Source organism: Dromaius novaehollandiae, chromosome 2 (assembly GCF_036370855.1).
Source record: "Dromaius novaehollandiae isolate bDroNov1 chromosome 2, bDroNov1.hap1, whole genome shotgun sequence".
NCBI lineage: Eukaryota > Metazoa > Chordata > Aves > Casuariiformes > Dromaiidae > Dromaius > Dromaius novaehollandiae.
The window spans coordinates 101,500,972-101,523,252 of NC_088099.1; the positions used below are offsets into that span (position 1 = coordinate 101,500,972).

The 22,281-nt window shown below is 38.1% G+C and overlaps 1 long non-coding RNA gene across 1 annotated transcript; it reads left to right on the forward strand.

Annotated features, from left to right (window-relative positions):
* The first annotated feature begins 492 nt into the window (after window positions 1-492).
* On the forward strand, window positions 493-12,808 carry LOC135327337 (uncharacterized). The gene is made up of 3 exons (XR_010387450.1): window positions 493-704; window positions 10,151-10,295; window positions 11,320-12,808. It is a non-coding gene; the product is annotated as an uncharacterized LOC135327337 (long non-coding RNA).
* Window positions 12,809-22,281: the final 9,473 nt, after the last annotated feature.

A 22,281-nucleotide genomic window follows, 5' to 3' on the forward strand; every position in this document is an offset into this window, starting at 1 on the left:
GTTATTTTAAAACTCTACACAGATCAGAGACTAAAAAGTGCTTGTGGGTAAAGGAGCAAAGACTTCTCAAAGAGAGAGAAATACAAATACTTGTTCACAAAATTCTCAGTAAGCACTTTTTTTTTTAATCAGCATTGCCATTTTATTGTTTAACCTACCCTGCTTGATCTCCCTACTTTTGGTTAATACGGGAGTCAATTACAGCTTCATCTGTGCAGAATTAACTTTATAGAATATACACTGGGGATTTCTCTATCTTCTCTATTTAGATCTATGTCATAAAAAATATGTAGTAGAACTGTGTGCAAGCACTGCATATGGTACAGGCTTTGCAGATTTATTGTAAAATCATTTTAAATCGGTTAAGCTCTTGCCAGAAGTTAATTAAATATGTTTCTTTGGTGGGGGGTGGGGGGACTCTGTGTGTGTGTGTGTGTGTGTGTGTGCGCACACGTGTGCGTGTGTGCGTGTATGGGGGGGGCCTTCTATTTCACTAGGTGGCAGTGTGTGATTACATCTGGAAGGACCACGCCAGCAAGTCTGGTGTCTCCAGCTGTGACCTCCAGCACCAAGATGAAATCTCTGACTCTGCAGCTACTTCAGGAGACATCACCGTTCACGTATCTGTATACACTATCCATCTCAGCGGCTTCCAGGAACTCTACAGACGTTTCCTCAGACTACCTGATGGGGCTATCATTGAGGTAGGTCCAAACATAAAGATGTGCGCTGAATATGTAGGTCAGTTTCAAAACAGGAAAACAGACCTGCCTGTCCCTTCACAAAATACACGCTCAGATCTTCCATAGGACGACCTCATTCTTAAATAATAAAGTGTAAAATCAATGAGTTAATGCATTTACAGTGTGAAGTAACAATTTATTAATGTTTATAGAGCTATTTGAAGGCAATTATGTGAATAAAATATACATTGAAACTACACACATAGATTATTTTATAAATATCTATTGTTAAGAAATGCATACATTCATTCTACATAGAAATTATTATATATAAATATATACAGTAACTTTTGTGTCCATATATTTTACAGCTAGGACTGCAGCTGTGGTCATCTGCTCAGTTTTTCTACAGACACACGGAGCCGATGCACAGTTATTAAATGACTTACTGGCATCTTACAAGTTTTAGTTTGAATCCCTGTTGTTGTCAAACTTCTAGGCATGCTGCAAGTAGCTTGTGCACTAAAACCCAGTGCAGAATGGTACTAAAAAACAATCTTCTCCATGACCTGTTTCATAACCTGCTTTTTGTTCATTGCGTTGTCATTTTGTGCTAACTACTTATAAGGCGTTTCCTTGTTGCTTTTGGGCTTGTGTTGAGAGACCTTTAAAAAAAATTAAAAATTGGCATCTAAGAGAAAGTAAAATGAAAGAATATTACTTTACCTACCCATATAAGAAGTGGGAGCATATTCATGGAGGTCTGTTTACAATGGAAAATCAAAAGATGCTGAAGTACAAAGTTTCCAGCTGCTCACTTCTAAGGTGAAGGTTTGAGTATGCCTTTTCACAATGAGTAAAACATTGTTTCTGCTCCTTTGGTTATTGTTTGAAGGCTGTTTTCTGTATTAGAATATTTCATTCTTAATGTCTTTGCCCTACTTGGCTTTTTAAAGAAAATTTAATTTAAAGAAGACTGTCCTCAAGGAATCCAAATATAATTCTCTGTCCTGGGAACTTGTGATTCACCAAAGTGAAGACACCCAAGTCTTACGGCTGGCCAAAGAAAACAAGAGAAGGCATGTGACCTACATGAAGTAGAACTTAATTATTAATACCTGCAAATCCAAGTCCATGCCTGAGTCTGTCAAAAAGCTCCTTGTCCAGATCATTGGCTAGATTTTTGCTAGAATGCCTTTTCCAAGTTCTGAGCTCAACAATCCAGCCCCATAACTACTTTCTCCCCTGTTACAAACAATAGCTCTGTGGAGAATGGCTTTTCCCAGTTAAGTTATTTTTTGGCCTTTCAGTCATGAGGTTTCATTCAGCTCCCACAAGGATGTGGAAGGAAGTTCTTTGAATACGTGAGGCAATCTTACCTCACTGTCCTGGTCTCAGTTCACTAATCCTTTTCCCATTTCTGAAAAAGGGGAAATGCATTCCCATATAATGTAATTTTGCCTTCCCAGGTGAGTTATTCAGACATCACTCTGAGCCAAGGAGACTAGCAGATACCTGCTTCTTTCAGCTTCTGAACCGATGCTGACCAGCAGCCAAAAAGTGAGCGCTACACAATGCAGATGGCTCTAGCTAGAGCCTTTTATACAGTTTCTCACAACAGACCACAACATAGTCCATCCCTAGAGCCTATGTGGCAGAGTCTTATGTCATCATCTCGAAAGCCACACCTCTAATTTAGGAAGTTGATGGATGCTTTACAGCGTTTAAACATGTTAGTTCAAAATACAATTATGTATAACAAATGTACTTAACTATTAATTTCAGTAGAACATACATTCAGATCTTAGAGTTAGCTGATAAAGGTTGTAGTTATACATTCGTGTGTTTTACAGGTTGGAGCTTTCTACTTCAGTTGCAAGTTAGGAATATTCTGTAAGTTAACGAATTTTAACCACATATGCTATTAGTGAGAAGTTATCCACCATTTGAATGTTGAAAGGATGTTCAAAGAAATCTCCCATTTTCCATGTTCAAAATCTCTACGGGAAAATTTCCATTTTCTCTGCTGTACAAGAGCCAGAACCATGGCAAGTGTAGAGTGAGAAAACCCCATTGTGGATCTGCTGTGGAGCAAATACACCTGAGCTTTACCACTTGCTGCTTTTGGTTCCCCTGAGGAACAGGATTTTTGCCTCTCCTGTGGTTAGACAAGCGGTCATACTTGAGTGGTTAGAAAATGTATTGGGAAGTAAAATGTTGCATTGCAACCCCAACTATAGTTTTTAAGGGTGTGTGAATGGAAGACTATGATGGGCTTCCTGGGATACTGAGTCCAGTCTGCTGATTTTGTAGGCAACTACATCATGTATAAACACTTCAATACATTTTTTCAGTCTGAAACTCTACAGCAAGATAGATATTTTGTCCCCACTGGTCCCATGGAAAGATTCTTCCAGATCCTTACTGTCTGTTTGGTCAGAAGTGTCTTTCTTCTCTCTGGACTCAATTTATTGGTCATTTTATATGTATTTATTTGCATCAACCTTTAGTGTAAATAGGACTTCTCCCTTCTAGGAGTTTACCTACTTCATCTATTTACAGAGCATAATCTTATCCATTTTCTGCCAGAATGGATACTACCTTTTGCCAGAAGAAAAAAAAAAAAAACAAAAAAACCCCCAAGTTCTCCTCTTGTATGAGCAGGCTTTTTATTCCTCTCCTCACCCTACCAGCAGTGGTGAAGGAGGGAGGGCTCTTCTTCCACTGCAGTGAGGGGAGGGATTATCATCTCTTTTCCCCTCCACCCTCTCTTTCTTACAAGCATCAACTGCCTTCTCTCTTTCTTAATGATCAGCAAGTCACTTTCTCCCCATTAGAGATAAGATTGGCAGCAGAAACATGAATCTAGTGCCTGCAATGTATTTCCTTGGTGGGTAGTCTGGGACCAGCTGAGTTTTCCTATCGCAATTCAGTTCTTGTTAGTACCCGTGCTCCATGCAGTAGGTCTTGGGAGTTAACATCTGACTGACATATCACATATCTCACATCTCTCACGAGTTATTTTTCCAGGCTATCCCCAGCTCAGCTGAGGTTGCATTCACAGTTGCAGTTTGATTACTCTTCTGAGCATTTCTCTAAACTACTGTAGGTTAGGTAGTCATATTTATACAAAATGCCATCTCGTGACTGTAGGAACACAGCCTGGGGGAACAAAGATGACCTGTGGCAACTGTGACTTGACCTGCCCTTACATATACTTCTAACTGGTCTACAGAGTCCACAGAGCCAGAGACCAACCTATGTTCATTTTGTCTTCCTCTCTTTTGGATGGGCAGGCATTGCCAACACAAGCAATAGGTTATTAGCATTCAACAAACTGAGGTGTGCAGCCCAGCAAGCTCTGGGATATTGGGGTGACAGTATATCTGTCATCAAACACACTGATATAAGCACAGTATATAAATCACTGGGCCACATTCTTCCTCAGACTAATTTGTTCAACTCCTGGGGAATATCTGAAGATATTCTTTGACATAAAAGCATTTTTGTGTTATCTTACTGTAAAGTTTTTGACCACGTGTGATGAATTTATGTTATATTAATACCTAAATTTTCTCTTCTGGACTTCAGTTAAAGCAGTGTTGTCTTGTAGTCCCAGTGCAGAAAAGCACTTTCATGTGAACTTCACTTAAGTCAAGGAGTTAAGACAATTACTTAAATTATACTTTCAATTTTTTACTTTCTCATTTTCAATTTTTAAGTGAGGCATGTACCCAGGCATTGAATCAGAGTCCATCAGTCAGGATTAAGTGTTTCTCTATGTAATAAGTCATTTAAAGTATTTATATTCTTCCAGGTATCGTATTCTCATTAAAAAATGAACTTTACTGGCATAACTAGAAATTTTGTGTCTGATATGAAAAGTAGTTTTATAGATTTCATAAGCACAAGGCAAAAATAAATATTTTAAATGGAACATTAAGTACAAGGTGACATGTATAAATTGCCTTACAAATGTTAAATAAAACAGATTTTTTTTTTAATGTGCAGCATAAAAATTATAGAGGTTAAACTTGTAAGTGCAGTCCTTTTATCAGAAGCATTGTAAAAATCAAAGAATTCACATGCAGTAAAATCCATTTTCCTTTTTACCTATAATATATTTCCCCTTTATAGTATTCAATTTAGGTGTTGGCTAACCAAGGAATGACCTTCCCAAAATAAATCACTTATCGTGCTTTCCCTCATTCATTAATCTTATGTTATTGTAATGTAATGTAGAGGAAATTATTGAGTTTTAGCATTTTGAGTGTATTTGAAATCCATGCACAAAAAAGTTAATGATAGTGATAAGTGTTTGCAGTCTACATTGTGATAACACCAGCTCAGTGATTTTTATCTTGACTTTTGCTGACTGGAGTTGATTTCTTATTGAAAGGGCAAAGATAAGCCACTCTAACTCAGCCCAAAAAAAAAATCAGTTCCTTATTATAGGCTTAGTAAACCTCAGCATTGTAGAGAAACTTTTTTTATAGTATGATTTTATCTATCAAATATACCTACACAAATGTCAAGGATTCATCCAATTTAAATTTACTGGATAAAAGAGATTTGTTTTCTCTAATTACTTGAAATGTACCTAGCAGTAATAGGATAAGACAGCATAGGTGACTAGCCAATTACTTACTTTAAGCTATTTACATCAATCCATATGCTATAAATTATGTCTAAACTCTCTTGCACTTCTGGAAAAGTGAATAAAATCATATAAGTTTATTTTGAATACAACATCAGATATGGTATGCTGAGTGACACTTAAAAAGAATGAAACAGTAACTGTAGCTTATTTTCTGAAGCAATCTTGACACTAATGCTAAATTACAGCTTGGAAACATCTAGCATTTTTACCTTTATGAGAAAAGGCTTTTTACATATTTAACATAATTCTAGGGAAAATATACTGGAATTATGTATAAAGATATGTACACTGTAACCAAAGGGCATTTATATTCCCCAGTAGAATACTTACAACAATTTTATTGCCATTTGGTGTCATTTTCTAACAGATATAAAATACAGCCAGTAAACAAACTAGACTTTAGATTTAAGCTGACAGCTGTTCCTTCAGAAGCAATATTCAGATATTTAATCTTAAGAATACTGAATATTTTACAATTGTTTGAGCAAACTATACTTTTAGCATGTGAAGGACTGCGTGCTTTTATATACAGTTCTTGGATCTGATAATGACATTAAAAAACAGCCTTAGAATAATCTACACATTTGTCGTTCCCATATATTCCCTGGGCAAATCAACAAATTGCCTCATGTTTTATTCTTAATTCCACAAATTCTTTTTATATACGTAATGTTACTAGTAATATTGGACGCTATTTTTTTTTCCATGTGTGCATAAGCCATACGGTTGACTCCAGTGGCGTTTACGCCTGTAACTGAAGGCAGATTTTTCTGGCTCTAACTTCGTTAAGGGAATAATCTGGCCAAGTTTATCGCAAAAGCCCCACACAGTGTTTTCATAAGGGATCTCACTGCAGTGGTCACTAAAGGTTTATGGAGGAGAAGCAAAAGAGGGAGGACTGCTCCATCAGAGGCTGAGGCTGATTTATTAGCTAATGGCTTCGTCAGAAAATGGCTTCATCATCCCACCAGCACCCTCAGAGGGGCAGGAAAGGTAATTATTGGGCAGAGGTACTTATTTGGTGTAAATTGACTCACATGAGTTGGCTTCAGCAGAGCCCTGCTGGGGCAGTCGTGAGCATGGCCAGTTTGCAAGGAGTCAGCTTCCCAGAGATCTCTGTACCCAGCCAGGGATCAGCAGTGGAAATTTATCCCAGACTGCATAGCAAGACTGCTTCCACCCACCTATATGCATACACGTGTGCACATTCTCCCAGGCTGGACAGGTTTCACTGTGTGCTGCCCAGCTACATCTAAGATTTAATCCTGTTCTGCTGAAGCTAAGTAATATTTTGCAACTGGGTTCAGTGGAAGGATGATCCTTGTTTCATATCAACATGCATTGAGATTCAATTGGGAATCACAGGATAAAAGTCAGCTAAGGTAAACTCCTGTTGGCATAGGTGATCAGTTCAGTGCAGTCTGCAAATTTACAGCCCTTTAGTTGAGGGTCATGGCAGTATTCCTAGTTCCACTGCAAATAAGCAGTAAACTGGACTGTTTTAAGTTATCTTTACTGCTATACATTTCTCATTTAATGACATAATCCAATTAAAGATAATCAGTTTAGGAAAAAAAAAAAGTTGTCCAGGCAGCTCTTTCCCCACTACAAAAAAAAGGAGAGATCAGTGAAAAAGAGGTTTCCTTGAGAAACCTTGCATTTGTATGCTTTCCTCTTAAATTGGTCCAGCCCATCTTGAATGTGATATGTCAATCCTGTCCTGAAATGGACCCAGCTTGTGGCTCCCCTGCCCTGGTGATGGCTAAGCTAACCCATTTGCAGGCGTTTGCTGTGGACTGATAGGATGCACACACTGCCTCTCAGCTGAGAATAAGTTAAATCTGAGTAAGTACTGCTTGGGTTTACCCTTTTCAAGTCAGTTAAGTGTCACACTGTGTCCTTATTTCTTTTTTTTTTTCAGTAAATTGTGATGTATTCTTAAATGGCAACTGTAGCTTGATATGTTATCAGCTACTGTCACGGTTATGCCGCTGCATGCGGCAGGATGGAAATGCAGGATGGAGCTTTTCAGCACATGGCCCTTTCTCCTCTCCCCAGTTTTCTCCTAATCCCAGCTTCTGTGTACTCCCCGCGGCAGAAACCCACAAAGCCACAGGGAACAAGATGCATTTCCATCAAGACAGCATACCCCACTTCTCTGCGGTAAGGGCTGTGGTCCAACAGAACGAACAGGAAAGTGATGAGACAGGTCCACCACTGGCTCACAGCGTGATGAGCAGGCTTTCAGAAAACTGGCAAATGACAGAAATACCTACGCTGCAGCATTACAGCCTTGTTCTACATATGAATCCACAATTTTCAATCATGCTGGCTTCTTTATTACTGGCAGAGAGCACAGGGTGAGGAGGAAGGGTTACATGCCTAGCCAGTGCACACATAGATACTTTATGGGCACTGATATTTACATTTATTTTTCCATGGGGCCCTGAGGAGTTAGAGCTATTTCATTCCAATGTTCGAAGAAAGGATGGGAGCAAGTTCTGCCAGTGTGCATCCGTTCAGTCTGAGCAAACACTCATGGGATAAATGTTGTCATATCAGTGTAGCTGTGCTGAATAATTAACATTAGTGCTCATAATTAAAGGGTACTTTAAAAGTGCTATTTTGTATTGAAATTTCAGTTCAAGTACACTTTAAACACACAGATTTGCTGAATTTTCTGAATGACTTTATGCTGTGAGTGTATAGTCACTGTATAGCAAAATGTATTTTGTACTCCTAAGTGCTTATAGTCTTCTTTCCTCTATCACATACTTTTACCTGAATCAGCACTAAGAACTGTGATGTCAAAGGATAATTGCCAAAACAACATTAACTTATTTTATCCAAATAAAAAAATAACCTTTGAGAAAGTACCTTGCAGCTACACAGATTGACAAAATGCATCAATTATATTTTTGCTCGCTTTATAATTACACCACAGTAACTGCACAGTGAACTTTACTACATGGTTGACTAACTGTAAGGTTACTGCTATTAAGTCACTTTCAGAAACAACAACTTGGACTTTAATTTAATAACAGTACTCTATACAACATCTGATCAAGTCTGAAAACCTGACGTATTCATACAAGCTTCAATTTAAAGTACATAAGTAAGTGATAGCACCTGAAATGTAGCAGAGGGTTTCTGTGGCTTTGGTCAAGCATGCCACATGGTATATGAACTATCAGAACTGAAAGACCTTTTGGTATTTCTTAACCACCACCACCAAAAAGGCTTTTACAGTGAACTCTGGATATCCCGTATGTCCACTCTTGCACAGAAACATATAAATTAAAGTATTCCGGCTCCCAGGAATTAGGATAAAATCTCCAAATATACCCAGATAGTATTTACATGGTATTTTCTTAGATTATTGTGACAAAAAAAAAATACTGTTGTTTCTCTTAGCTCACTGATGGTGCAGTTGTCTTACTGTTCTTTTGTCTTCTCGACTTTGTATGTTGTAAAAGTGTTGCTATGTAGCCCTGCCATGATGTTGTCTCTCTGTCCGACCTGACCTGAAGATAGTTTATGCCATGAAATGGATTGAGACAGTTTAAATCTGGACTGTCTTTTAGTGTAAGAGAATAAAACAAAAAATAAAATGGCAGGTGTTCTTGTAAATGGTGCTTAGCTAAGAAGAAAGAGCAGTCTGGCATGAGAAAACTTGCCTAGGACTCAGAAGGCCTGAGATCACTTCGGTGTTTAATGACAGTTTCTTATGTGAGCTTGGGAAAATTCCTTACGCTGTCTGTACTCCCCCATTACGGAGGTAACAGTACTTCCCAGCCTCACAGGGGATCAAAACTAAAAGTACATCAAAGATTTTACAATGCTTCATCACCAGGGTTATAGATGTATATAAAAATGCAATGGAAAGTAGAGATTATTCACATAGATAAATCACTGTTTGTATAGTTTATTACAACAGTGCTAAGCCAGGCTGAGAATAGTGATAGTCATTAAAACACTACCATATTAGTAGAGCAATCTGATTTTTTCCATGCTAGCATTTGAATAAGAACAGCCAGATAGAATTGAGGATCCATTACTTATCAGGGACTGAAATTTGATTTCTGCTGACATTCATCTGAGCAAAACTTTTCTTGCATAGCCAGTCCAGAAAGTTAACAGAATCAGAGCCAGGGCACTCTTGTACAAAACGCCACCCACATTACACAAGCTGAGGATCTGACATGTGATGTGGTAAATGCTAATGAGCTGAGCTGGATTCAATGCAGTGTCTTGGCTTTGTAACTAATTTCCAGTCCTATAACACATCATCTCCTCCTCATGGCCATGATTTTCTTCTTTGAAGGTCTATTCTTTATTCACTCAAATCTTCTCCATGTGTCAAGAACATCATAAGAAGAAATTATTAAAAACAATGGAAATAAAAATCCCTATTCTACTGTTTTATTAAGCATTTAGAGTCTGAGAAAAATTAGGCGAATTCACATTTCACATGTGTTTAAATTGCTAATCTCACTGCTGTATCTGTATTAGTGAATACATTTGCAGTAACTTTTACTCTGTAATATTTTGGCAGAACTGTTATAAAAATTGTTATAAGACCTAGGAGTGGAACTGAACCATGAAAGCTAAATTGTAAGCTGCTGTAAAGCTGGGTTATTAGTATGACAGAATAAAATTTCACACGCACAAAAGCTTCTAAGCTGCAATATTTTGAAAGCAAGAAGAGAGGGGTGGGGAAGTGTAATCAAACTCATGTATGTTCACTCTGATATTTCACTGAATGCTGCCATAATAATATGTTGGTTTTGTCCATTCTGTTCTTCAGGCATTTGGTGATATTAGTGGAATAAGTCTTTTGTGTAATGAAATGAGCAGAGCCAAGGAGCATGTAAGTGAAACAGACAGCGTGCTGCATACATCTTCACGTATCAAGCTGAGGGAAAGGAAAAAGAGTACAGCAAGGTGGAAAGGTATTATTTTTCAGTCTCTGTACCAAGCTTAAACACAAAGCCCCTATGTAAACATAAAATCATGTGAGGTATAAAAGGAAACAGACAGTTTCAAACTATAATTTCTCTTGGAAAGACTAGAGTGTGATTGGTTTGGGCTGAAATTGCACAACTGAGCTTTCAGTGGGTCTTTATCCTGGGGTAGTATGGTAAGTCTACTGCAAGAGCCATGAAGGCTGAGGAGCTGTCATTCTTCACCCAAACTCTGTCACACTTTCCATTCTGAAACTCAGTACAGCAGTGATGCAAGCCAGAGCAATCTCTCTTGAATAAGAGCCAGCATTTAAAGTATGCTGAGGGCAAGCATGAATCAGCTGCTTTATTTATAATTAGGTAAATATCCACACATATTGGTCCGAGTGTGAAAGTCAGAATGCGTATGCTTCTATGTCCCCAATCACTCAGATTTACGCTGTGTTTTCCACAGTGTGCTGAAAGTCATTGAATCATTTCCAGTGAGAGCAGTATGTGCAGATTAGAACTTGTCCACAGATCTCAAATTGTAAGTGAAGTTGCTGCTGATCAAAGATAGTATCAAAGTGTTCAGTAAGAGAGAATTATGGAACTCACCAAGTCCTTAGACTTCATTGTTATTGCAAGATATCAATTACTTTTGTTCCTTGTCCAAGGTCTCAGTATGAGATCTGGCTCAGCTGGATCCCTGCACTTAGCTGAGACTGTTCGGTGTCAATGAGGCTCCGCATGAACACAGAGGTCTTTAACTGGAGGCAGATTTTAATGCCTTCTCAGGAATAAAGCTGGGTAAAGGCACCCAGCGTTATTGTGAAATCCGTGAAAATCTTGTCTACTGACAGAGAAAACTGGGAAAGTTAGCAGGAGCACACAAGGCAGAGTTTTTCAGAGGAAAACAGTCAAATTAGTGTATGGGCTCTTGCTCATATCTGTCTTGCTGGGGGGAAGGGTCACTGGGACAGTGTCATCCATTTAATTATATCTTTATCTATATCTTTTTTCCAATCTTCAGGGAATCCCATTGTCTCCAGCAAGAGCTAATTTCAAGAGGAATGTGTAGTTCACAGATTTGTTTGCATCCTGATTTGCATCCGTGGTATGATTATTGTCTGACAGGATTTACAGTTCTGGTGTTCACATCTCTGTGTGTACAGTGTTGTGGACTTATTGTCTTGCAAATACTTCATGCATAACTCTTATTCAACAAGCATTTCAGGGTGGGGTCCTTGCTGGATCGGATCATAGGTTGGATCATACAAATATAATTATTTAATCTGATTTTTTTTTCTTTCAAATACTGGGACGGTCCTAGATTTCTTAGATTTGTTTGTACCTGCTTTTCACTGTGGTCGTGGTGAAAACATCACTGATTTGCCTTTCAGGTTTCATTAATAAAACATTGCCAGTGTTTTCAGTAACTGTTCAAAGCACAACAAAACACTGTTGTAATTACAAGGTTGCAAAGATGCCCAGAAGAGGAACAATAATGACTTCATGCCATGAAATGCCACCAGTTCTGTAGCCAAGTCCCAACAGGCTGCAAAATTTACAAGGTCCCAGAGGAGATCATTTTGCTGAGGTCTTACTATTGGTGAGATCTACTTCCCTGGGAGCTATAGCAGCTTAAAATAACACAGAGGTTATCCTTATGTCTTCTTATTAGTATTAAAGTATTATTTATAAGTTCCAAACAAAGTCAGTGCCTCTTCTATTTGGTGTGATACAAATGCATAATAAATGTAGTTCATGCCCTAAAGGGATTTCAGCTAGAAGAGATAGCAGAAGGATGGGTGGGAAGGGGAACAAAGGCATGGAAAGGTCATTTGTCCAAGGTTGAAAAGGTCAGTGGCAGAGGCAGAAATAGAGAGCAGACCTCCTCGGTCCCGGGCCAGTGCCCTGTCTCTTGGTCCTTCCTGCATTTGGATCTTCTCTATTTTTCAAATGTAGCAGTAATTATGGAATAGTCTTACCTCCATGCTATTTTGAATCATTCACGTACAACCCTTTAAATCAATTAACATAGTTGTCAGTAGCATTTGTTTTAACAAGTACGCTTTTCTGGGATCCATTTTTTTCACACTGACATGGTTAAAATTTTTCAGACGCATTTATCTTTGCAAGATCTCTCACAATGTCTTGCACATTGTTGATTAATTTTAATAGTTACATCTGTGGTTCTCATCCATCTGAATAATCACTAAATGTCATAAAATAACCTAGAGATTTAAATGTCAGTCCTGAAGACAGTTGTTCTTTGGGTTTAAAGTAACAACTTGGTTCCCTCTTTCTTTTCCTTATCTTCGAATTGATTTGCATGTGATGTGTGAGCATACAGGTGTGTTTGTATGTGTTACATCCAGACAGAAATGATCTTAAAAATTCTTGTTGATATTTATAAGCAGTGATGTAATTCTGGGAGGGTTCTATTGCAATAGCTATCATTTGGATGGCTTCTCTCTGTCATAGTAGAAATAAGAAATAAAATAGCCTTTTTAATCTTTGCTTTGTCTGTTAGCACTTTAAACTATTATACCTAATTTTGAGAAAGAAACAAACTGAAGAGAACATTCCTATCCCAGAATTTTTCTGTGGAATCCCTCCACCTGTGCTGCAGAGTGCTTTTCCTCTATTGCCTTGCAATCAGGTAACAAGTGAATCATGCAAATAACGCAACAGAGATCAATAGGATTAGTTGTATGTTGGTTGTTTTCTGCTATGTGCTACGGTAGTGATCTGTGACCTACTGTAGCCTAGGGACAGCAGTTCCAAGAAGGTAGCATGCTGCAGGCAGCATCATATTTTGCTTATCTTCTTGGCCTTGGTTTTGTCTTTGAACATAACAAAACGTAAATGGTAAAAGTCCCTCTGTGCAATAATACATCTTAGGTTGTCAGCCACTGAGTTAAGATGTCCCAGTCTCGGTCTGTGAGATTTTGACTTCAGTGAAAGTATCATGCCAGTATTTGGTCTGAGAGCAAGACTGGCATTTTGTATGGAGGTAGAGGGCTACACCTTCAGTTCTCATGGGACTATGCTGATTTTTAACAAATGTGGATCTGGTCCTGAGTTCTTATTCAACATGAAGGACTTGATCAACCACTTGTATACCCTTATTTATGTTGGCATGTCTCCACTGACTTTCCTCAGATCTGGGATTTACAATTCTGTAAAGGTAGATGTTTTTGAAAGCTGAATTTGAAGTATGTCTAAATATTAAGTAAATTTATCTTACTTTTTTTGCTGCAAATGTGGCATCCTACCTATTCATTCTGGCTGCTCACATCCTGTGAATTCCCATGGATATTGGTCAGTATACAGTGGGTGGCATTTGGCTTTGAAATTATAATCATTTTCTTCTGAAGTGCTCTTATCAGCAATGTCATCCCTAATACTCAGTTATAGTTGGATAGTAATTGCCTGCCTATGCGGTGTTCCTTTACAACAATTTTCTCCCGTGTAGCTATATATATGTAGTCATTACTGAAAAGTGTAAATAAAGAATCCTTTTAGTGCTGTAGTTTCCCTAGGTACCTACTGTGCTCTTATTATCTAAAACATACTCCCCATCTGTAGTTCTGTTCTATTAAAGGATAAAGACATAAGTATGAATTAAAAATTAAAATGCTTGTTGTAGATTAGAGAGCAAGTTCTATTAGAATATATCTGGTGCTAGGCTCACAGTACAGTAGATAGATTACACCGAACACCAGTTAAGCAAGAGGATGAAAAATGAGTGATTTTCATCATTCAGTTAAATATAGTGCTAAGTGGTATGTGCTAGCATTAAAAGCAAATTACTTAGCACTTCACCAATCACAGCATGAAAGCATTTCATTGGAAGCAGTATTTCCAGTGATGCTCAGTCCTCAGTTTTATTAAATAAATCAACTGTTAATGCTGAAGGAAGTAGTTGAAGATGTATTGCTATGATAATAAAAAGATTGAAAATGTAAAAATAAAGAGAAGCAGTACCTCATTTTAATTAAATGTCCTAAGAAAACCTCTCTCTCAACAACAAATTTCCAAAGCACTGGTAGATTTGCAATATTTGCATCTTCTGTACCTTCTTCAGGTTTTTGTTTCTGAATAATGAACATGACCTTTCTTTTTCTTTTTCTTTTTGTCTTTATAATGACATCTTTTTTCTCATAAATCTGCTGCAATGTCACTGAACGTTTCTGATACCCTCTTATATCTCCTTGATAGGATATTATTATCCAGTAATCTAGAGATGAGGGCTCTGGTCTTCAACTCAGGTACTTATAGTTGGCTTTAACTGAACAGCACTTTGTGGCTGTTCAGTTAAAGTCAATGGAAATCTGCAATTTTACACGAGAAGAGGTTTTGGCATTGAGACCTTCCTTTATATCACACAACAATATTTCTTCCACAGCAATGGGCACTGGGAGACAGCCACTTTGGGGAACTGGTTCTTGCAATGCACACTTTGTCAGAACATACAGAAGCTGTGAGAAGTCATAAAACCTTTCCAAATTTCAGATGCTCCCTTGGTGTGGAAGTCTCTGCAGCCAATCTGCAGAGAGCAGTTCTCTCCATCCTCCTGATGAGTGGCATGGCAGGAGCACCACACAGCAAAAGTCCTGGGAATGACACATGCAGGAGATGACCCAAGGTCTGAGCCATAGCTGCATGCTCACCAGTAAGATCAAATGCTAAAAGGAGAGAAAATTCCAGTTCAGATCTCAAAATTACAAGATTAGAGAGAATATGTATAAGAAGGTCTTGAGTTCTCCATTTTTCCCTTGGTGTCATTCTTTGGGGATCCCTATTTTCAATTTCTTTCTTAACTAGGCTAAGACTTTTCTATGAAAAGTCTGAAGCTTGCCCAAAGCAAGAACCTTTTTCATTTGTGCAGAACTTTAGTGAAATCAGTATTGCTTTATACAGCAAAAGTCTTTCCACTGATACTCTTTATAGGATAATGATGTTGGACTTGAAAGAACTATTTTGTACAAATTTTTGTTTATTTCAAAATGTTTCCTTGTGGACAAAATCAGCATTTTACAACAGATGTCCTAAAATACATCATTTAAGCAGTGTTTCTTTCCCTTGACATGGCAGATTTTCATTCTAATTTCCCTGTCTTTTATTACATAGATATGCATTCAGAAATTTATTTTTCTTGATTTATAGGATCTTTATTCAAAGTACCTCCTAATGCTTGAACCTTAACAAAATACATATTCTTTTTGGTAGCCATATTAACCTTTTCTTCTAAAAATATTTAAGTATATTGATGATATTTAACCTAGTTTTCAAAATACAGAATTCCTTTTTCATTTTCTTGGCTGACATGTAATAGTTCTGATGCATCTTTTCTGGGTATGCCAGTCCTGTCATATACACTAATATGAAATAATGACACAAGGTTGACTTAACTGGACCTAATAGGGCATATTTCTAAAACATTCTGTATGGGAGGTATGTGCACAGATCTTGCTACTTGTTAATGAAATTGGTGAGGTTCCTCATCTGCACCACAACGTATATTTATAATAGCCTCATATTCCGAAAGCACAGGATCCTTACATAACGAAATAATAAAAGTATAAATGAAAAGACCTCTGCATAATGTTGTTTCAGAAAAATCTTAGGAATTTAAAATGCAGTGGAAAATATAATAACATTTCATTTGAAGCAATGAACAACTATTTTTGCATGTAAAAAACCAGTGGGTGAAGGTACCTGTATATGTGTGCTTATGTGTCGAGAATGACAGCAGGATGCTTTCCAGTGGTGAGGCTCTGTAATTTAAGCATGTTCAAAGGTTTGCCTGTCATCCATCCTGTTTAAATCTTCCTTTTTCCATTTTTAAAATAAAAATCACTTCGAAGATTTTTGTCTTTTTTTACAAATATTATCTGTGAATATCCTAGAGAAGCTATAAACTGAGAACAGACATCAGCTTATCATAGGATCTTTTAAATTAAAGATGGAAAAGGCTACAATTTTTAACTGTCTAATCACATTCCATTTTTTTGTTTATCATGTGGTGGACAGGAATTGGCTTACAAACACCTATAGTTTTTTTTTTTCTGGCTTCCATTTTGAATCTCTCATATTTTGGGTCCCATTCAAACTATACGTCACTTGGTTATCATATATAATGAAGTTCTGAAAAAAAATTGTGGGCAGCTGACACTGGAAAAGTCATCAAAAAGGCTACCACATTATGCAGAGTTACCAATGACTCTTAAATGCTTGGCTTATTCCTATGAATCAACGACCTTATGCACATGAACCCAGCTTACCAGGAACACAATGTTTTACACAAGGTGAGAGCAGTATGTGCAAGCAGTGGGCTTCCCTGTGCTCCTCCAGCAGCCAGAAAGATTTTACAGAGAATTTTGAAAGAGCTGCTACAGGCAGAACTTGGTCAAACCAGAAAATAGTGAGATTATATTAACAGCTTTTGCATTAAGACTTCTGTTTTTTAGCCTTCCTCTTCTACGCTTTCTATTCCTATGGACACAAGCTCTCTGACTGCAGCTGTGCCACCTGAAGATATCATCTGCAGCTGCTTTTTCATGCAGGAGCAGCTCCCATGGGAGCTCTCCCCAACCTGTTTCAGGATGAGTAAATAACTTGTGTTCAAGTCACTAAAGTTTTGCATGGCCATTCCGAATGAAACAGGTGACAGAGCATTCACACGAGCAACTCCATTGGGAGATATGAGCGCAGTCAACTTTGAGAGGAGCGTTGTGAGGACAGGCAGGAGCAAGCTTCAAGTAACTATTCCTTCAGCCAGCACAGCTGTAGCTGGAATGGATTTCCACTGTGTGTGTGTGTGTGTGTGTGTGTGTGTGTGTGTGTGTCTTTGTGTTTTAAAGGTTTCTTTGGAAGGCCTATGTTTTTTTATCTGACTGTAAATGTTGTGAAGAGTGAGACAGATCTTTGCAGTGAGATCCTCAAAGATAATTAAATGATTGTGGATGACACAGACTTCAATGCTCGTTTTAGACAGAAGAAAAAGCGTGTAAGTAGTCTATGCCATGAGAATGTGCAGGGAAGCAAGAATAAAAGGCTACATCTACATTAGCAGTAGTACAGTACAGTAGGGTCAGATCTGTAGAGCAAAACAGTTGGCACCAAAGTTCTGGCACCTGTGCTGTGCATGTTCTGAGGGCTCACTTCCGACTATTTCTAATCTGATCCTATGGACTTAATACCCGTTAGGGGGTTGGAGTATGCTAGATTTACTCCTGGAGCCATCTTCCAGTTTAGTTTCAGCTAAAGCATTCCAGTGTATGCACCCCAAGACTGCTCCACAATGTGAACCAAAGCACAGTAAGTGGGGACAGTTTGCCCCAGAAGTTCATTCCTGATCCAAAATCATCTAAGACACTAATGTAGGAACGGCCAAAATCACCCAGGCTACCTGGCTGGGAGGAGACAGTCATATACTCTGCTGCTGTTGCTTTCACATGATTTCTCTTGTTGGCTCTGAGGGTGAAATTCAACCCATGCTCAATCTACAGCTCACATACAGCACATTGGATAAGGAATGGCACTGAAACGGGGGTTGCTTGGGGAGATCAGACATAACAATATTGAACAAAGAAAGGTTGCCTTTGCTAGAACATATATGTCCTCTGTGAACATAGTGGGCCTTACTCTGAAAAAGCATATAGGCTATTTGTCATGTCATTGGTTTTCTGTAGTGCTTTTCCTGGCTGCTCTATGTGACTCTGCCTAGTTATGTGTAGTGAATGGGGAGGCCCATTCACTCTGCAGGCTGCAGCCATCTGCTGCCCACCCAACTGGGCCATACGAGTTCCTCTGCATTGTGGTTTTAGTTATTGTATTCCTGGGTAAGTTGAAAGAAAAAGATACTGTGAATGATCTTACTTCAACTGAAGGATCCCGACACAAGGACTTCTCGAGGTTTCTGATCAGATGGGACCAGAATGGGAGAGGAAAGTGGCTTCGTACGAGGTCAGAGCTTCATAAGAGTCAGAGGGGGTTACAGTGTTTTTACTGGTTTTCTGATGCTTCTGAAAGAGAGCGACTTGCCTAGGTAATTAGGTCAGAATTGTAATAGTTTGGCTTTCTTTTATCCTTGTTATGTGGATAATTCAGATTTATTTTTCCTTCTCCATAGACTCAGCAGTACAATTTCAAAACTGACATGGTGCTTATCAGAAGTTAGTAATTGGATAGTGCAACCCATTTGTTTGATAAAGCTGAACTGTTCATTTTTGGTTTCTAAAAGCTAATAGGCATTGTACCTTCTTTCACATTTGATTTTAATGGCTCTAATGTTGCTCCTGTCTCAACAGCTATATGTCTGTGTGTTTTCCTTGACTACATGCCTTCTCTGCAGGCTGCAGGAGATTGTTTTTAACTCTTTAGCTTCTTGCCTCGGAGGTAGTTTCCTTGTTCCTACAAATGCTGTTGCATGCAATGGAATGTCAAAGGCAAAGTGCTGGGATTCAGTGGTGAATTAAGGCTGAAGGTAGAGGTGCAGTTTGTCCGTGATGTGCATTGCTCTAGTTAGTTCAGAAATAGTGTGACTGTAAAAAAAAAACCTTCATTGTTTTTTCCTCCAGTGTAATCCTATGGAAACTGCTAAAGTGGTGCAAAACTTCAATAAAACAGGAATGTGTAAAACTCATCTGAGTATAACATTTGCCATAGATGGAGTTCTCTGAGGTACCACTTTTGTTACTCTAAGAGTGGATTATTGCAGTTCCTTTTTCTTTGGCCTTCAAGCAAAATCAGTTCATGAACTATGCAACACTGCTTTAAGGCTCTTTTTATGAGACAAGCCTAATCTACATATGGCATTGTCCCTACTTTACAGTCTTTTAATTGGCTACAAGCAGCTTACCATATTGATTGAAAAAATCTTCTTGTTACATATAGAGCTATAGCTAATTATGATCTTTCTCCTCTCCTTGTCTTCTTGATTTGTAGTTCAAATCCCCTTCTTAGAAGCTCTGTCCTTTCCTTTCCAGCCCCGAGTCTCCTGTAATGCCACTCATTCCTACCTGGGCTTCATAAAACCTCATGTTGAAGGCACTGCTATTAGCAAGATACAGAATAAGATGGTCTGTATGACAAATTCTGCTTTCCAAATATGTACTGGGAAACTCTTTAAAATATTATTAGATTAATGTGAGGTTGGATGTTTAGAAGATGTTTCAGTAGGGAAATAGAAAACATAACTTAAAAAAAAAAAGCCTGAGGAGGTTTGTGTCCTTTTATGGGAAGTATAGAGAAGTTAGATGGAAATGTTCAGTCAGTAAATAAAATATGTATTTCATTATATTTAAATACAGTAGGATCCTTACTAGTAGAGTTGTTAAAGGCAACAATTATCACTCTTGATAACTGTAAATATGTAGCAAGCAATTCATTAATGTATCATTGTGGAAGGAATATCAGAGGAAAATGTTATGATGATGTATTATTTTCCAGAAATCTAAAAATAGTAATTCCTCTGAGACTGGGATCCAGTGAGCCACTAATTTCTAACTTCTGCAAAAAATGTGTTAAATATTGCAGAATATCCATTGTGTTTTTAGGAGCGGGGCTTCAGGTCTCACTGTACAATCTTCCATTCTGATGCAATCAGTGAGAAATCTGTCTAACTGAGAACAATGTGAAATGGTATGCCACACTGCTGATAATTGAAAAATTCTACTTGACACCCCATGTCAGAAACAGAGGGCCTAAATTTTAGCATAAATCAGGGACTTAAGTGAGAGTTATTCAAAGATTTGGAAAATTTGTCATCAATCCCTTTGGAGTAAAACGTGTGAATTATTTCTATTGTTCCATGTTTTTGAAAACCATATTTCCTTCTTTTATGCCTTCTTTTATGCATTTAATTCAAATGAGAGCAAATGCATTCTTGCTGAATGTCATATATATTGTATATAATAGAACTATGATTAACTATATGAATAATTACTAGTTGCAACTAAACAATTCAGATGGATAGTTTCATTAAGAAAACAACGTGGGGTCATTATAAGGTTCTGGTCTCTGCCCCTGATCTTAGAAGAAAATATAGCTCTCTGAACCACCAATCTGAACTGGTGATAAAATATCCCAAGTAGGCTCACATTAAGCTGGATAATATGCAGCCTGCTTGATTTGTATTGAATATGTGTCTGGTGGCTGGAACCCACTGTAATGAACTAGCCCACAAATCACAGCATAATGGGAATCTACTTATACATATTGCTTAATTAAAAGTTGTGAGCTTATTAACATGTGTCTTTGGCACTGAGCTTTGGGGATGTAATCTCTGTGCAAATAAGACTAGGTTGTAAAAGTTTTATAGATTGACAATGATATTAAATTCCATACCTTAATAACCCATCATTTTCCCAAAGAATGGTTCCTGGTTTATATTTATACATTGCTCTAGCAAATTATTTGTTTGCAAACCTTTACAGTGTAGAACTTCCTGTACTTGTTTTATTTGAGAAAGCTAGTGCCACTGATGGTTCATCTGCTTCTCTCTCCTTTTTGGGTGTTACTAGCTATTCTGTCTGGCATACAGGCTCAGACACTCTTTTTTTATTACAGAGGCACCCAATAGCACAACACCATTAGTTAGGATTATACCAGTGTTTCCATTATAAGCCTCTGTTTTTTTCAGTTTATAACTCTACTGTAAAAATTTGCTTCAGGCTCAAACTTGGACTAGAAGGTCTGAGAGTAGGAGAGAACATTTTTGAACAATTAAAACAAAAATCTGCAGTATGTTGCTCTTTCCTTAGTTACATGATTTTTCTTTTCTTTATAGCTAGTTTCAGAAACACTTTTGTCTAAATTGTTTTTGGAGAGGGGGCTTTACATGACATCCTAACTGGGCCGTTTCTCTTCATCTTCTCAGCTAATTCCACTTATGTTCATTACTGCTTTCATTTCAATTAAAATAATCAGAAAAAAGAAATTTCTTACAAGTCTTTAGAACCATGACTTGTGAATAGGGTGCCTCCTTTTTCTTTATGGAAATAGGATATGACTCTCCTTAAAGGACTTGAACATGGGAGATGAGATCAGTCTGAGGGCAAAGGCAATAAGCAGCATGTTGTTTTCAAGAGATCTACATATTTCTCCCACCCTTTAGGAGATAAGAGGATGTGTGCTTAAGAAATTCCTCTGCTAAACCTTTATCCCTGTGTTTTATTGTCATGCTGTCCCTACAAAATGTATCCACAGGGACAAATGGGGATGGTTGTCTAAGTAAACAAAAAGATGGTCTGGCTTCTGGTAGGGCAGATCTGTCAGATTTGACAGATCTGAAAGACAGATTTGAGAGTCTGAGAATCGCATGGCTGAGGTCCAGCCTAAAGTTTCTCCACAGCAGCATAAATACTACCCAGCACTGCTGCATCTCTTTCACGGTGTGCTCTCACCAAGTGGGGATGTTACCCTTCCTCGGAGGTCAGCACTGCAGAGCACAGCCTCATACCTGAGGAGCCCTGGGAGAAGGCACCGCCTCCACCTTTGACCTTATGGCCAGCTATAGTCCATCATGATGCCCAAATACTGTTGTGCCCCCCAAAGCTTGGGCTGAAAGCTTTGGATTAGACCAATGGGTATCAGGAACCTACTGCTAAGACAGGTTTTGGTTGGAGAAGAAGAAGAGGGGGATCTATTTCTGTAGAGGGTTGTTGAACGATCTGGATCTACTTTCTACCCCAGTCCTCTATGCCACACTGGATGCACCAACAGGATCCCATCAGAACAAACTGAGGTCCAGCTGAGATCAGACTGGACCAGACTGTGATATTTCATAATTCTGATTTGTATAGAGCCTGATATAACAGTTGGTGCATGGGTTTTTATGATAAATATTATATAATAATGAAGTATCAACCTCAAATGACTAGCAACTAGATATTTCTTCCTAGAATAAGATGCAGATGAATATGTAGTGGTTTAAGAAATAAGCATTGTTATCAATATATATGCTAAAATAAACTATAAATTA